Source organism: Glycine max, chromosome 9 (genome assembly GCF_000004515.6).
Source record: "Glycine max cultivar Williams 82 chromosome 9, Glycine_max_v4.0, whole genome shotgun sequence".
Lineage (NCBI taxonomy): Eukaryota > Viridiplantae > Streptophyta > Magnoliopsida > Fabales > Fabaceae > Glycine > Glycine max.
The window spans coordinates 8,650,744-8,668,407 of record NC_038245.2 but is presented as its reverse complement, the minus strand read 5'-3'; the positions used below and the strand labels follow the sequence as shown (position 1 = coordinate 8,668,407).

The following is a 17,664-nucleotide window of genomic DNA, read 5'->3' as shown; positions in this document are numbered from 1 at the left end:
TAATAATAAGTGTATCATGTTTGGAAAACAGGCAGAGTAACATATAGAATTCATTTGCTAAATGGTAGCATTTAAATTGAGATAAGCATTTTATTTTCTTTCGTGCAATTCATGAAAGAAATGGTTAATTTGGAGTTCATGAAAAGGGATGAAAATTTAAAATGCAGCAAATAAGAAAATGCACTCCATAAAGGAAGACTGGTTTTTTTAAAATTAATGAATTATAGATTGACTCATTTGATGATGTTTTAACTGTATATCAGAGATCATATGAGTAAGAAGAAAATCCAGTTATGGTTAGAATTAAATTTGTAATTGAAAATAAATTGGATTTACCTTCTAATATTTGTAAAGACCTCTTTGAAAACCACATTCGTTGTTGAAGTAATTTTTTTTGTCCTGATCATGTATTAAAATTCGAAGTCCTTTCTTTGACTTGACTCTTGATAATGCAACATATAGTTGGCCATGTGAAAAAACTGGTTTTGGCAAGTAAAGTGCAACTGAAGATAGTGATTGTCCTTGGGATTTATTAATTGTCATAGCATAAGAAAGCATTATCGGAAATTGTCTCCTCAATAGCTTAAAAGGCCATGGTGACTGTGAAGGCGACATAGACATTCGTGGGATATAAACATGATCTCTGATATTTGTCCCAGAAATTATGTCAGCTGCAATAACATGTTTTGCTAGTCTTGTGATAATTAACCTAGTACCGTTACACAACCCTTGAGTTTGGTCTAAGTTCCTTAATAGCATTATTGGTGTTCCAATCTTGAGTTTGAGACAGTGATTGGGTAAGCCAGATGTTGTCAATGAATTCATAAATTCAGTTGTTAGTGAGCGGAGATGACAACTTTCAATGGTTTTGGATTTGTCAACTGAATCAGAGCTTAGATATTCCATTTGTTCACCTATCAATATTTTAGACATAAAAAAACAAATTCACCAACCAAAAATGTAAAATCCAGGAAAGTTGATTAAAAGATGAAAAACAGAATAAGATAATTTACTATATGATTACCCGGTATCATTGTAAGCATATAATCATTAACTTGTTGCACTGTTTCATTTGTGGAAGCTAATATTGCTCTGGTTTGGAAGTATTCAGGATCATTGTGATGATGAGATAGATCTGGAAATGTAGAGCTAATTATACTATGAATAGGATCATTATATTCTGTGATTAATAGTTCCTGTGGAATTTCAATAGTAGCATAGCCATCATTTTCATCTCCAATAATACCATCACCAATATCTATAATCCATTGTGCAAAAGCTGCAGTTTCTTCTTGATCTGTTGCTTGCATGTTGTTTTGTAAACGCATGTTTTTTGTCAGTCTCAAGATCTGACAGTGATCCCATAGATAAGAGGAATTAATGGTTGCGTTAACAATATCAGAGCGGCTCCCTCTTGGAATGACTGGCAGGATCTGCCGGAAATCTCCACCAAAGACCATGACTTTACCTCCAAAGATTTTATTGTCCTTTGAGTTGTGTTTGATGATATCTCTAAGACTGTGATCAAGTGCCTCAAAACAGAATTTGTGAGCCATGGGTGCTTCATCCCAAATGATTAGACTTGTCTGATTTAATAGCTCAGCTGATTGAGTTCCTTGATGGATATTGCAAGTTGAGTCTTCAAAAACTAGAACTGGAATTTTAAATTTTGAATGTGCAGTTCTACCTCCAGGCAATAGCAGAGAAGCTATGCCGCTAGAGGCTACCATTATTACAATTTTATTGTCAGCTCTCAGTGAACTTGCAAGTGTTTTCCAAATGTATGTTTTTCATGTACCTCCATATCCATAGAGGAAAAACATACCACCTTCATCTTTATTAACAGCTTCAACAATCTGGTTGTAAATTGAAGCTTGTTCATTTGAAATCATCGATATGTGGTATTAGATTTAAAGATAAATGAATGAAGTTAAAATACTAATTTATAGATGAGAAAAGCTAAGAAGGAAATGCACATAATAATTTTCAGAGGGGTAAATTGCTCTGTACTTAATGTACCTGTCATGTGAGAAAATAGATGTTCAAACTCTGATCTAAGTTCTTCATTGTTGTAGTTCAGTTCAGCTAATATAAGGCTATTGTCTAGATAAGCTGGAAAATTCGCATCCTCTGGATATGACATTGAAGGATAGTCTCTTAGCGATCTTTGATTTTCTTGCAGCAGTTGTTCAATTTCAAGCAAGACCAAATTTTGAAGAGTTCTATCATCAAGCTGCAATGCTAATACACAAAAGAGAAAAAAGTCAAATTATATGCCATATCAATATTGATTTGTCTGATGGGAAATTAGCACTAACTTGTACTTGTTGATGGATTTTTTATAATTATAGACAATGTCATCAGCCATCCAATGCCAAGTTTGGTCCCAAACTTGTTCAGGTTTGCTCATTGTTGCAGTTAAAAGTAACAACACAAATACTTTCTTATATAATGTGTTGAACCCCAGTCTTTTGCTTCTTTGATTGCCTCAATAAATTCTTTATCATCTTGTAAAAATCCCATAGCAAAACATGCTTCTTTATATGTAGAATACTGAACATTATCAACTGTTCTTAAATCCTCAAATGAGGTAGGTCCTTTACAAACAGTAAGCATCATTCTCAAATAAAATAATTCCCTGTAATTGGTGGAACCCATAGTAATCTGCCAATGGTATACCTTTCTTCCTAAGGTGCCAACATCTTTTCTTCTGATTGTATACAAACTTAGAAACAAATTCTGCATAAGTAAGATTTCTCCCTTCAACAGAATTTTGGTTGGTGTTCATCCATGAAATAAACTTTGAATCAGAGATACTTGGCTTAGACAATACATCATCAATATCATCATGGTCTTCATAGAGAACACTATGTTGGCCTGGAAGATGGAAGTGTAATCTTTCAACAACAGGTTTTCTGCCATGTATTGGAAATCCAAAGATTCTCCAAGTAGATTCACAGGGACATATGTATCTGTTAGGAAGATAGAATTAGTTGTTATAACAATGATGATCAGATAAATTAGAGATCAATTTTAACAATACCTGCAATCTAGATATTCTTTGATCTCATCATTATGGTGCCACCATTCTCAGTTTGATGTTATCTTCATCAATCAAAACAGCAGTCACTCTATCATATCCCTTGTTGATGTACTTAAATAAATATTTGATAGAAGTGCTTTGGTTACACCATTCAATATTGATATGCGCTTGGTATTTTCTGAGCAATCTTGGATTGTAAGGTACAATATACCTGTTATCAATTATAACACCATTTTTCTCAATTGCATTACCATTGTTTCTTCTACGATAGACTGGAAAACCATCACATCTAAAACAGTATGCGGCTGGAACATTTTAGGATAGAAACGACTACACTTGCCTTTTTTCATGCATGGAGATCCAGGATTCAGACTTCCACATGGACCATGAACCATATGGTTTTTTACTAATGAATACAGTTCTGGATCATCTTGTGTGAAGGTATCTCTGCTGATATAATTTGATCAATTTCATCTGAGGATGGGTATTTGTTATCAGGATGTAAAAAAAGCAACAAATGGACATGAGGTAGCCCTCGTTTTTGAAATTCTATTGTATACATATCTGCAATTTATTAGTAAGTCTGTTAATAGAAATAATTAAAGTTATTAGATATGATTGTGTGATTAATATTGCAGTGTAAAATAACAATGTCACACATAATATAAATTCACCAAACTTAGAATCAACTTACATGCAATAACTTTGCCTAGCATGTGATTCTTTGTCAGGTCCATAAGCATTTGTTCATACTTTAGTTTGAAGACTCTGGAGATTATGTTGGCTATCTGCTGCTTTCAGATTCAACGGATTCAACAATCTATGGATTTCAGGCCAGTTTGGATTGCAGGTTAAAGTAATAAACAGATTTGGGAAGCTCACATGGCTACATATGGTCATACCATCAAAATAAAGTTGATCCATATAGCGCGGACTGCCAACAAAAGTTGAAGGCAAAATGACTCTTTTACCTTTATTTAGGCCTCTCCTACTTCCATCATCCAATGACTGTTGTAAGCTACAAAACTTGTCAACTCAAGTTTTTTTTGGTTGTTTCTGATCTAAGAAAGCTTTCTGACTCAACCATAGTATAGCTGTCAACAACAAATTGTAGGAATAGTCTCCTAGAATTCAACAAAGTTATAGATTCATTTGATCTGCATTGTTGATGCAATCCTACCCGCAAGGGCATTGGATAGAAGACTCCAAGTAGATTGGGCTAGAGATCCAAGGGAAGGCCCTAGGGTTCTCATGAGCCTTAGGGTAGATTTGAGCCCATGGGCTAAGTATGAGCCCGCTTATCTTTGTAAATATTAGAATAGGTTTTTCCTTCGTTTGGGCCTTGTATTTTGGCCATTCTAGTAGTATAGGGTTTTAGCCTTGTATTTCGGGCATTTTGAGTAGTCTTTGTAGTAGGACTTTTTTTTGTATTTTCATGTTTTTGTCATGGGGGTGAGCTTAGCTATTATAGGGGGTGTGTAGCTAAGCTCTAGCTTCTCATCTCAAGGAGGTGAGCTTAGCTATTAGAGAGGTATGTGTAGCTAAGCTCTAGCTTCTTTAGGAATCTTCTTAAGGAAGCTTCTCAAGGAGGTGAGCTTAGTTATGAGAGGGGTGTGTGTAGCTAAGCTCTAGCTTCTCAAGGAAGTTTTCTCAAAGAAGCTTCTCAAGGAAGTTTTCTAAGAAAGCTTCTCAAGGAAGCTACCTAGTCTATAAATAGAAGCATGTGTAACACTTGTTGTAACTTTGATGAATGAGAGTCTTGTGAGACACAACTCAAAGTTCAACTTCTCTCCCTTTTTCTTCCTTCAATTTCGTGCTCCCCCCTCTCTCTTTCTCTCCCTCTTTCTTTTCCTCCATTGAAGCATCCTCTCCAAGCTTCTTATCCAAGGCTCATCTTGGTGGTGAAGCTCCTTCTTCTCTATTCCATGGATGGCGCCTCTTACCTCTTCTCCTTTGTCTTCCGCTGCATCTCCATGGTGGAAAATCACCATTAAAGGACCTCATTGAAGCTAAAGATCCAGCCTCCATAGAAGCCCACAAGCAAGCTCCATCAAGTGGTAATCAGAGCACAAGAGCTTCAAGTAGGTGCTCCTTAAACCTCCATTAATTTTTTGCTTTACCATCTCTTCCATTGTTGTTTCTTCATTTTTCTCCATGTATCTCCTCACATGTCTTTGCTAAATGTTTTAACATGATTCTTTAGATTTCCACCATTAAACTTGCTATAGAAGCTATATTTGATTTTCTATGGTTCAAATTTCTTGTTCTTGTTCTTGAACCATGAATTGTGTTGAGTTTAGGTTCCTTTGAGTTTTGTCTTGTTATTTTTTGTGGCTGAAACCTAAACCATAAAATTCTTACAAAAATATTAAAGTAGAAGAAAACCTCAAAAATCTAGAGTGACTTGTTCACCTATTGTAGTTTTGTCATAGAAGTCATGTCTAGTCATGAAACTTGTCACATAAGATTTCTTATGTTGTGCTGAATTTTATTTTCTTGTTTCTTTGTCTAACTCATTTGTTCATGAGTGTATGAAATTCTTTTAGCATATTATTTGATTTGAGTCAAATCTTTCATGTTAATTAGTCCTTAACATGTTCATGCAAAATTCTTAGAGAGTCTTTGATTGTGAACCTTTTCTTGAACTTTTAGGTTTCCTTATGATTGTGTCTATTGTGAATTTGAGTTTTGGTGATTGAATTGCTGGCTGAAATGTTGATCCTAAGTGAATATTGAACTCCTAAAATGTGGTAAACAATCTAGTGAGTTCAACATACATAGGAAGGTTGAAAGTAAGCCCAAGGCAATCAATATACCATGCTTAAAAAAAAAAATCGCTGGTGCTGGCACTTGGACATACAAACTTGTAAAAATTACTGAGAATTGGTTACTTCGAATTTTGAGCTGAAATTTTACTGAATTTTCAGACATCTGGAAAAAGTTATAAAAAAAGAACAAGTGATTTGGAGAAAAGGAAAAAATATAAAAATCATACAAGTTGGCAGAAAAATCAGTATCCAGAAAAAAAAGTGAAAGGGAAGTGTGCTTGTTGTTTTGGCTCAAAATTTATTCTATAATTGGTGCCTATGTTATACCAATCTTAGTTCCAAATTTCAATTGAAAATTATGTGAAAACAAGTGCCAAAGCTAGAGGTTTGTTGAGTCTTTTTTTTTAGTTTTTTTACTCTACTCTAGAGCCATTCTAAGTTTCTCTTTGAGTCCTAGCTTGCTTCTATGTCCTTTTCATTGCTTTAATTGTTGATAATCCTTGAAAAATTGTCTTGTTAAAACTCCATTGGTTTAGCTTTCATTTCATTTTTTTTGGTCTTTGGTTTTGCTTGTCTCTTTGTTTCCTTGTTTGTGGGTTGCCATATAGGGAATTGGAAGGAGGATTGGTGCATCCCTTGAAGAATTTGAGTCAAGAAGAAGGGGCCAACCACCTTAAGAGCTATTGGACTAAGAAGCACTCCAAATTGAGTGAATCACCAAAGAGAGAACAACCACCAAAATTGAGGACCGTTTTGTAATTTTGTAATTTGCAATTTACTTACCTTCATTGCTTTCAAGTTTTGTAACAAAAAGGCCTTTCATTGGAAGTGTGTTGGGAGCCTCCAATAGGTTACCAAACTTCCATTTGTGTGTAATAATTTTGGCAATTTTTCCTTAGGATAGTGAGTGTTTTGTTGGGAACCTTGAATGTGGTCATCCAAACACTCTTAGGATTCGCCTAGTTTACATTTCTTGCTTACTTTCATAGCTTATTTCCTTTACCTTCCATTGTCAAACCGCCTAGATAGCTTTCCTTTTACCAATTAGTTTTTTACCTTATCTTTCACACCTCTTTTAGTGTTTATTTTGGCTAGTTTCAACCATAGTTTCTTTTACCTTTTGTTTTCAAACCTCCAACAAGAAAGAACCACAACTTAGGAACCAACATGAGTCATCATTCATCTAGTGTTAATGGCGAGGGTACTAGTCATAAAGACCCTTTATCTAGAATCTTAGATGAGTTGAGTTCCCTCAAGTTATGGAAAGAAAAACAAAGAGAAAAGAAAAAGGAAAAAAAAGAGTGGAAGAAATAAGTCAAGATGAAAGAAAGAAAATAAGAGAGGAAGAAAGAAGAAAAATAATGAAAGAAATGAAAAGAGAAAAACATGCCTCCTATAGTAGTCATAACTCTTGCAAGAGCCTAAGTGAAGAACTTCGTGACTATTACGAAGGAAGGCATAGGTCACATCTTAGACCTCACTCCCATAGAAGAGAAAAGGAAAGAAAGCCTCAAGAGGCTAACATTAACCTCTCATACTTCCATGGGAAGGACAATGTAGAGGCTAACTTAGATTGGGAAATAAGGGTAGAGCAACAACTTAAAAAGAAGTCTACTTCAAAATCTTATGGCTCTCACTCTTATCCAAAGAAAGACCAAGGTCAAGGCATCTTAGGGGTGACACCTTCTAAGCCCAAAGATGATAAGGGGAAGACAATAGAAAAGCAAGCCCCTAAGGCTAGTATGCAAGAGAAAACTAGCTCTATAAAGTGCTTTAAATGTCTTGGAAGAGGACACATTACTTCTCAATGCCCCACCACAAAAACCATGATTATGAGGGGCCAAGACATTTATAGTAGCCAAGATGAGGCTACTACTTCACCTTCCTCTAGTGAAAGTGAAGAAGCAAAAGGGGAAGAATCTAGTGAAGAAATCTACCCCCAAGAAGAAGGACAACCATTAGTGGTTAAAGAGAAGTGTAAGGAGGTAAGTGTCTCCTCCAAGAGTTAGCTAAGAAGGAAACTCATTTTACAATAAAGACAAACATTAAAGAAACTTTCCCTCTTAGACAACCTCCACATTTTCTCTTTTGTAAAAAGACACTTGCTAGCATTGCCACACCTCTTGGGCTTGAGTTTATTCCTCAAGTAAAGAAGTTGTTGGATGAGGGTTTGGTTCGCAAGAGCTTAAATCCTTGTGCTTTGTTGGTGCCCAAAATAGGTATTATTAGGCACCAAGTCCCTAAAATAGGTGGTATGATGAATGTTTTGAGTGGTGCAACCCTCTTTTGTAAAATCACTCGTACACCTAACATCTTCATGGTGTGTGTACATAGGGACCCATTAGGTAGGTTTGTTCTTATTTTTAGTTTCAATACAAACTTAGGTACTCATATGGGACACCTTAGGTTTGTCATACTTTTTGGTAGGAATAATCAATATGAAAATACAGAAAAAGGTATGTTTTATTGCGTTACTTTTCTTAATTTTTCAAATAGTGATCAAGGGGTTCCCATGAACCCTAAGAGAATAAAGGTCATTCCTGAGTGGCCCACTCCACCAAGTATAAGAAAAATTTGGGGCTTCCATGACTTAACAAACTTTTACAAAAGGTTTGTCCCATATTTTTCTATACTTGTAGCACCACTCATTGAGTTGGTGAGAAACCATGTTCCTTCATGGGAAGATGCCCAGGAAATGGGTTTTCAGACCTTACCTTACTTCAACATACCAAACACCACTAATACATATGTTTTTGTTCTTTTTACAGGTGTTGAGGGAAGGAGCCCAGAGTATGAAGAACCTCGGGATTTGAGGTCAAATCCTTTCCAAGGTGGAGGGAATGATGCAATCCTACCCCGCAAGGGCATTGGATAGAAGACTCCAAGTAGATTGGGCCAGAGATCCAAGGGAAGGCCCTAGGGTTCTCATGAGAACCCTAGGGCCTTCCCTTGGATCTCTAGCCCAATCTACTTAGAGTCTTCTACCCAATGCCCATGCGGGGTAGGATTGCATCAACAATGCAGATCAAATGAATCTATAACTTTGTTGAATTCTAGGAGACTATTCCTACAATTTGTTGTTGACAGCTATACTATGGTTGAGTCAGAAAGGCTTTCTTAGATCAGAAACAACCAAAAAAAACTTTGAGTTGACAAGTTTTGTAGCTTACAATAGTCATTGGATGATGGAAGTAGGAGAGGCCTAAATAAAGGTAAAAGAGTCATTTTGCCTCCAACTTTTGTTGGCATTCCGCGCTATATGGATCAACTTTATTTTGATGGTATGACCATATGTAGCCATGTGAGCTTCCCAAATATATTTATTACTTTAACCTGCAATCCAAACTGGCCTGTAATCCATAGATTGTTGAATCCGTTGAATCTGAAAGTAGCAGATAGGCCAAACATAATCTCCAGAGTCTTCAAACTAAAGTATGAACAAATGCTTATTGACCTGACGAAGAATCACATACTAGGCAAAGTTATTGCATGTAAGTTGATTCTAAGTTTGTTGAATTTATATTATGTGTGACATTGTTATTTTACACTGCCAATATTAATCACACAATCATATCTAATAACTTTAATTATTTTCTATTAACAGACTTACTAATAAATTGCAGATATGTATACAATAGAATTTCAAAAACGAGGCTACCTCATGTCCATTTGTTGTTTTTTTTACATCCTGATAACAAATACCATCCTCAGATGAAATTGATCAATTATATCAGCAGAGATACCTTCACAACAAGATGATCCAGAACTGTATTCATTAGTAAATATCATATGGTTCATGGTCCATGTGGAATTCCCTCCACCTTGGAAAGGATTTGACCTCAAATCCCGAGGTTTTGATACTCTGGGCTTTTCCTCACACCTGTAAAAAGAAAAAAACATATGTATTAGTGGTGTTTGGTATGTTGAAGTAAGGTAAGGTCTGAAAACCCATTTCCTGGCATCTTCCCATGAAGGAACATGGTTCTCACCAACTCAATGAGTGTGCTACAAGTATAGAAAAATATGGGACAAACCTTTTGTAAAAGTTTGTTAAGTCATGGAAGCCCCAAATTTTTCTTATACTTGGTGGAGTGGGCCACTCAGGAATGACCTTTATTCTCTTAGGGTTCATGGGAACCCCTTGATCACTATTTAAAAAATTAAGAAAAGTAATGCAATAAAACATACCTTTTTCTGTATTTTCATGTTGATTATTCCTACCAAAAAGTATGACAAACCTAAGGTGTCCCATATGAGTACCTAAGTTTGTATTGAAACTAAAAATAAGAACAAACCTACCTAATGAGTCCCTATGTACACAATCATGAAGATGTTGGTGCACGAGTGATTTTACAAAAGAGGGTTGCACCACTCAAAACATTCATCATACCACCTATTTTAGGGATTTGGTGCCTAATAATACCTATTTTGGGCACCAACAAAGCACAAGGATTTAAGCTCTTGCGAACCAAACCCTCATCCAACAACTCTTTACTTGAGGAATAAACTCAAGCCAAGAGGTGTGGCAATGCTACAAGTGTCTTTTTACAAAGAGAAAATGTGGAGGTTGTCTAAGAGGGAAATTTCTTTAATGTTTGTCTTTATTTAAAATGATTTCCTTCTTAGCTAACCTCTTGGAGGAGACACTTACCTCCTTACACTCTCTTAACCATAATGGTTGTCCTTCTTCTTGGGGGTAGATTTCTTCACTAGATTCTTCCCCTTTTGCTTCTTCACTTTCACTAGAGGAAGGTGAAGTAGTAGCCTCATCTTGGCTACTATAAATGTCTTGGCCCTCATAATCATGGTTTTTTGGTGGGGCATTGAGAAGTAATGTGTCTCTTCCAAGACATTTAAAGCACTTTATAGAGCTAGTTTCTCTTGCATACTAGCCTTAGGGGTTGCTTTTCTATTGTCTTCCCCTTATCATCTTTGGGCTTAGAAGGTGTCACCCCTAAGATGCCTTGACCTTGGTCTTTCTTTGGATAAGAGTGAGAGCCATAAGATTTTGAAGTAGACTTCTTTTAAGTTGTTGCTCTACCCTTATTTCCCAATCTAAGTTAGCCTCTACATTGTCCTTCCCATGGAAGTATGGGAGGTTAATGTTAGCCTCTTGAGGCTTTCTTTCCTTTTCTCTCTATGGGAGTGAGGTCTAAGATGTGACCTATGCCTTCCTTCATAATAGTCACGAAGTTCTTCACTTAGGCTCTTGCAAGAGTTATGACTACTATAGGAGGCATGTTTTTCTCTTTTCATTTCTTTCATTATTTTTCTTCTTTCTTCCTCTTTATTTTCTTTCTTTCATCTTGACTTATTTCTTCCACTCTTTTTTTTCCTTTTTCTTTTCTTTTTTTTTTTCTTTCCATAACTTGAGGGAACTCAACTCATCTAAGATTCTAGATAAAGGGTCTTTATGACTAGTACCCTCTCCATTAACACTAGATGAATGATGACTCATGTTGGTTTCTAAGTTGTGGTTCCTTCTTGTTGGAGGTTTGAAAACAAAAGGTAAAAAAAACTATGGTTGAAACTAGCCAAAATAAACACTAAAAGAGGTGTGAAAGATAAGGTAAAAAACTAATTGGTAAAAGGAAATCTATCTAGGCGGTTTGACAATGGAAGGTAAAGGAAATAAGCTATGAAAGTAAGCAAGAAATGTAAACTAGGCGAATCCTAAGAGTGTTTGGATGACCACATTCAAGGTTACCAACAAAACACTCACTATCCTAAGGAAAAATTGCCAAAAATTATTACACAAATGGAAGTTTGGTAACCTATTGGAGGCTCCCAACACACTTCCAATGAAAGGCCTTTTTGTTACAAAACTTGAAAGCAATGAAGGTAAGTAAATTGCCAATTACAAAATTACAAAACGGTCCTCAATTTTGGTGGTTGTTCTCTCTTTGGTGATTCACTCAATTTGGAGTGCTTCTTAGTCCAATAGCTCTTAAGGTGGTTGGCCCCTTTCTTCTTGACTCAAATTCTTCAAGGGATGATACCAATCCTCCTTCCAATTCCCTATATGGCAACCCACAAACAAGGAAACAAAGAGACAAGCAAAAACCAAAGACCAAAAAAAATGAAATGAAATTTAAACCAATGGAGTTTTAACAAGACAATTTTTCAAGGATTACTCAACAATTAAAGCAATGAAAAGGGCATAGAAGCAAGCTAGGACTCAAAGAGAAACTTAGAATGGCTCTAGAGTAAAGTAAAAAAAACTATAAAAAAAAGACTCAACAAACCTCTAGCTTTGGCACTTGTTTTCACAGTAATTTTCAATTGAAATTTTGGAACTAAGATTGGTATAACACAGACACCAATTATAGAATAAATTTTGAGCCAAAACAACAAGCACACTTCCCTTTCACTTTTTTTTTCTGGATACTGATTTTTTCTGCCAACTTGTATGATTTTTATATTTTTTTTCCTTTTCTCCAAATCACTTGGTTCTTTTTTTATAACTTTCTTCCAGATGTCTGTAAAATTCAGTAAAAATTTCAGCTCAAAATTCGAAGTAACCAATTCTCAGTAATTTTTACAAGTTTGTATGTCCAAGTTGCCAGCACCAGCGATTTTTTTTTTTATTTTTAAGCATGGTATATTGATTGCCTTGGGCTTACTTTCAACCTTCCTATGTATGTTGAACTCACTAGTATTGTTTACCACATTTTTAGGAGTTCAATATTCATTTAGGATCAACATTTCAGCAGCAATTCAATCACCAAAACTCAAATTCACAATAGACACAATCATAAGGAAACCTAAAAGTTCAAGAAAAGGTTCACAATCAAAGACTCTCTAAGAATTTTGCATGAACATGTTAAAGACTAATTAACATGAAAGATTTGACTCAAATCAAATAATATGCTAAGAGAATTTCATACACTCATGAACAAATAAGTTAGACAAAGAAACAAGAAAAATAAAATTCAGCACAACATAAGAAATCTTATGTGACAAGTTTCATGACTAGACATGACTTCTATGACAAAACTACAATAGGTGAACAAGTCACTCTAGATTTTTGAGGTTTTCTTCTACTTTAATATTTTTGTAAGAATTTTATGGTTTAGGTTTCAGCCACAAAAAATATCAAGACAAAACTCAAAGGAACCTAAACTCAACACAATTCATGGTTTAAGAACAAGAACAAGAAATTTGAACCATAGAAAATCAAATATAGCTTCTATAGCAAGTTTAATTGGTGGAAAATCTAAAGAATCATGTTAAAAACATTTAGCAAAAGACATGTGAGGAGATACATGGAGAAAAAATGAAGAAACAACAATGGAAGAGATGGTAAAGCAAAAAATTAATGGAGGTTTAAGGAGCACCTACTTGAAGCTCTTGTGCTCTGATTACCACTTGATGGAGGCTTGCTTGTTGAGCTTCTATGGAGGCTGGACCTTTAAGCTTCAATGAGGTCCTTTAATGGTGATTTTCCACCATGGAGATGCAGCGGAAGACAAAGGAGAAGAGGTAAGAGGCGGCGCCATGGAAGAAGGAGCTTCACCACCAAGATGAGCCTTGGATAAGAAGCTTGGAGAGGATGCTTCAATGGAGGAAAAGAAAGAGGGAGAGAAAGAGAGAGGGGGGAGCACGAAATTGAAGGAAGAAAAAGGGAGAGAAGTTGAACTTTGAGTTGTGTCTCACAAGACTCTCATTCATCAAAGTTACAACAAGTGTTACACATGCTTCTATTTATAGACTAGGTAGCTTCCTTGAGAAGCTTTCTTTAGAAAACTTCCTTGAGAAGCTTCTTTGAGAAAACTTCCTTGAGAAGCTAGAGCTTAGCTACACACACCCCTCTCATAACTAAGCTCACCTCCTTGAGAAGCTTCCTTAAGAAGATTCCTAAAGAAGCTAGAGCTTAGCTACACATACCTCTCTAATAGCTAAGCTCACCTCCTTGAGATGAGAAGCTAGAGCTTAGCTACACACCCCCTATAATAGCTAAGCTCACCCCCATGACAAAAAACATGAAAATACAAAAAAAAGTCCTTACTACAAAGACTACTCAAAATGCCCCGAAATACAAGGCTAAAACCCTATACTACTAGAATGACCAAAATACAAGGCCCAAACGAAGGAAAAACCTATTCTAATATTTACAAAGATAAGCGGGCTCATACTTAGCCCATGGGCTCGAAATCTACCCTAAGGCTGATGAGAACCCTAGGGCCTTCCCTTGGATCTCTAGCCCAATCTACTTGGAGTCTTCTACCCAATGCCCATGCAGGGTAGGATTGCATCAGTTGTAGCCTATAAGAAAACCACTCCCTCATTGTAAGACAATTTCTTTTCCTTTTCTGACCATCTGATCGACTGCTATGTAGAATATCAGGTCTATATCCATCTTCCCCGTAAGGAAATAAGAGAGGGTATTGTAGAGCTAGATAGCTAGAATGTAATTCATGGATCCTTTGTAGTTGTCTATGCTGAGTTTCAATAATAATATCTCTTTTTGAATTTGCATCAAAATCGCCTACTATTAGTGCTGCAACTTCAGGAACAGTAGGTACATTATATGTACGACCATCTTTCTCATGATTAGAAATCAATTTCAAATTGATATTATTCACTTGAACATCTTGTAATCTATCTCTGGCCATCCTGAAAGTTTTTGCATGCACGTTGTATTCATCTAGCATCTCACTAAGTTGTGAAACAATGTGTTCTTGAATTTGTTTATGTGGACTGCTGACCAAAGTAAACAATTATATATACGATGATTGGAAGATTAGTAATGCAGAATAAACAATTGAATTCTGTTTAAATGTAAGATTGTTGATCAATGTTGTGCATTTATAATAATAATAATGAAAGACTAACTACCTTATTGCATTAATCCTATTCTGCACTTCATTTTCTGTGTCAAAGATATACAATTGTGCAAATTTTGGTTCTTTCCCAGGCATCGGTAACATACTACCTATTCTATGACATGGTTGACCTTGAATTCTTATTGTAGGAGGTCCTCTTGAATGATTAATTGATTTGTCAAACTTAATACCAGCAGAAGTAAAGGCAAACATCATGTTATATGTCCTTATGTTCTGTTGGTAATTTTTACTATCAGATGTACCATGATCATACAAAAGTTGGTAGAGATATTTAGGTGGATTCTGTAACAATGGAAGTTCAACCTTGCCATTTCCACAACATAAACTGAATCTTGGATTTGTAGTTCTTTTATCTTTTAAGACTCTTTCATCATACCACATATTTGCATTACAGTGACTACACTGCATGAGCTGATCACCAAGATCAGAATATCCTGAAATAATTTAATGATATATGGCAAAGTGAAGTTGGTCATTGAAAATGTTTTAGGAAAACATGTAAATTGAAATACGATAAACAAAAGCAGTTTTGCAGAGTGAAAGATATTCGACAGTGAGCTAATAACATAGTGTTTATGAATATTAATCGTTACCTTCTCTATTAATTGCGGGCTCATTAGCTAAGGACATATAATTTTGGTTCTCAGGTGAAGAAACTGAAACACAGCCCATTAAAATTGCATTTAGATTAGATTATAGCATTATAATGTTGAAAATTAATTTGATAAAGTCGATTTTAATTGGTACCTTGTGTTGATTCAGAACTTTCATCCTTTGATGAATCACAAATATTAACTAAAAAAGTGAATTGAATCTAAGTTTAGTGGAATTTATTTAATGTGGAATGGATTCACATAATATTGAATGTGACTTACAGTTTGCTTGTCCTTATGTGAAAAAAATTATGGATATTGTATTACTAAATCAACAAACTAATTAAAATTATTAACTGTAATTTGGAACATAATATTTTGAATTGCTTACAATCAATATTCTGAGCCTAATCATTAACTTTGTGTTGCCTGATACCTTTATTCTTTATCCTGGCTTGTGCTGTATCACGATGATTTGCATGCTCATGGTTATCCATGTTCTTGATGGTTGTTGTTAATCTTGACTGAGTTATAAAATTTTCACTGACTTCTTGTTTTAATATATTACAATACATGCAAAATTAAAATTGCAAAAGTCCATGGACATGCAGAAAAGAAATGCTATTCCACTCGGACCAAGACATAACTTGACTTGTTGACTAAAATTATCAATGTTGACACCTGGTTAAATGGATCATACTTTGATAAAAACGATTAGACATGCATGTATAGCCATGATTATAGTGATGGTTTTGACGGCCACATTAAAACTTGAAAAGTAAGTAATCAAAAGTAAGCATAAGGAAAAACACTAAAATTATGAATACTGACAGCTAATTAAATGCACTAAAATGATTAGACTTGCATTTATAACCATTATTATACCTATGCTTTGGGGCCATCGATAAGAAATATGATATCGAAAATGTTATGCATGGTAGAATTAGGATGTCAAGCTAAAGAGAAATTGTTTTTTTACTTGTCTTATTAATTGTACATCATATTGAGAGATATGATGAAAGATGGAGTAAATTCATCAAATATCCGATTCTGCATTTGCGAAAGCAAAATCAAGCAAAAAATGGTATCTAAAATAACAAATCATGCTAAATGATGATTGATAATAAAAAAACACTTAATTACATATCATTGATGATGCAAGATCATGTTTCTCAAGACTCCAAAGCTGATACTTTTGTCTTGGTGTGTATATTCTGCTGTTAGAAAATTAATCAGATATGAATGCTAATTTAATTGTGCTAGTGATCAATATTTCCTGATCATCATTTCTAATATTTTAATTTGTTTCCCGTGAATACTTTGTGCTCAGACAATTAAGGATGCACAAATTAATCAGATATTAATGCTGATTTAGTTGTGCTAGCGATCAATATTTTGTGGTCATTATTTCTAATATTTTAATTTGTTTCCCATGAATACTCTCTGCTCAGACAATTAAAGATGCAAACCTTAAAATCAGATGCTTTAATGGCCCATTAAAACTTTAATTGAATTTTAAGTTATCATCATTGTGAAGAACATGTTTTCTGAACTTTCTGTCTGGCAATCTCTGATTTGTATTTTCAAATCTTACTTGTTCTATCTCTCACGATATATTTCAATTCATAACATTTGCATAGCTCGATTTCTTCAAAGATGGCTTTATAACCATTAATATAAGCATGGTCTGTCGAGATTTATTTTAACAATTGAACAAATAAGGATTTTGAAATATAGTGCAATAGTTAAGGTGACATCGGATAACGCACAGAACTAAAATGCTAGGATACTCGCATACAAAATAAGATTAAAATTTAAACAAAAGTTCTGATCAGAGTTCAAAAGCAACACCACCACAACAGAAATAAGGTAGAAGCCAATGTACAATATACAAATAGCAAGGGGAAAAAAATTGTTCAACACAACTTGGAAACAACCAAATGCACTAAATTCCGGCATGTTTTTTTAATTTGTTGGATGAAAGCTGCGCAGGTGAAATTTGAGAGGTCCCTGCTTCATCATCACAATCCTGAAATGCCTGCCGCTTTGTAGGCGTCAAGGGGAATCCAAGCAGGGGATCATGATTTTCTGTCACAGAGAGGGATTGCTAGATAAAACAAATGGCAATCAATATGTTGAATGCTAAGTTGAAAGTCATGAAGTGTCAAAATGCAAGAATTGTAAGAAAGATCATATTAAAAAATGAGAGCAGTCATCAAAACTCACAGATTCATGTTGAGCAGAAAGATTGGAATCAGAAACCGGGATATCCATTTTTGAAGATGTCTGAATAAGACATACATTGAAGATAACACAACCCATGGAAAACAGATAAATATGAATAGAATACATACTTTTCACAATAGTTAATGTCAAATAACTTGCATTGAACATTACCTCAGCATCAGCTAGCA

The 17,664-nt window shown here is 35.0% G+C and overlaps 1 pseudogene; it reads right to left on the bottom strand.

The window, feature by feature from the left end:
• Nucleotides 1-332: 332 nt before the first annotated feature.
• LOC100804461 (uncharacterized) lies at nt 333-15,747 on the bottom strand (annotated as a pseudogene).
• Between the last annotated feature and the right edge of the window lie 1,917 nt (nt 15,748-17,664).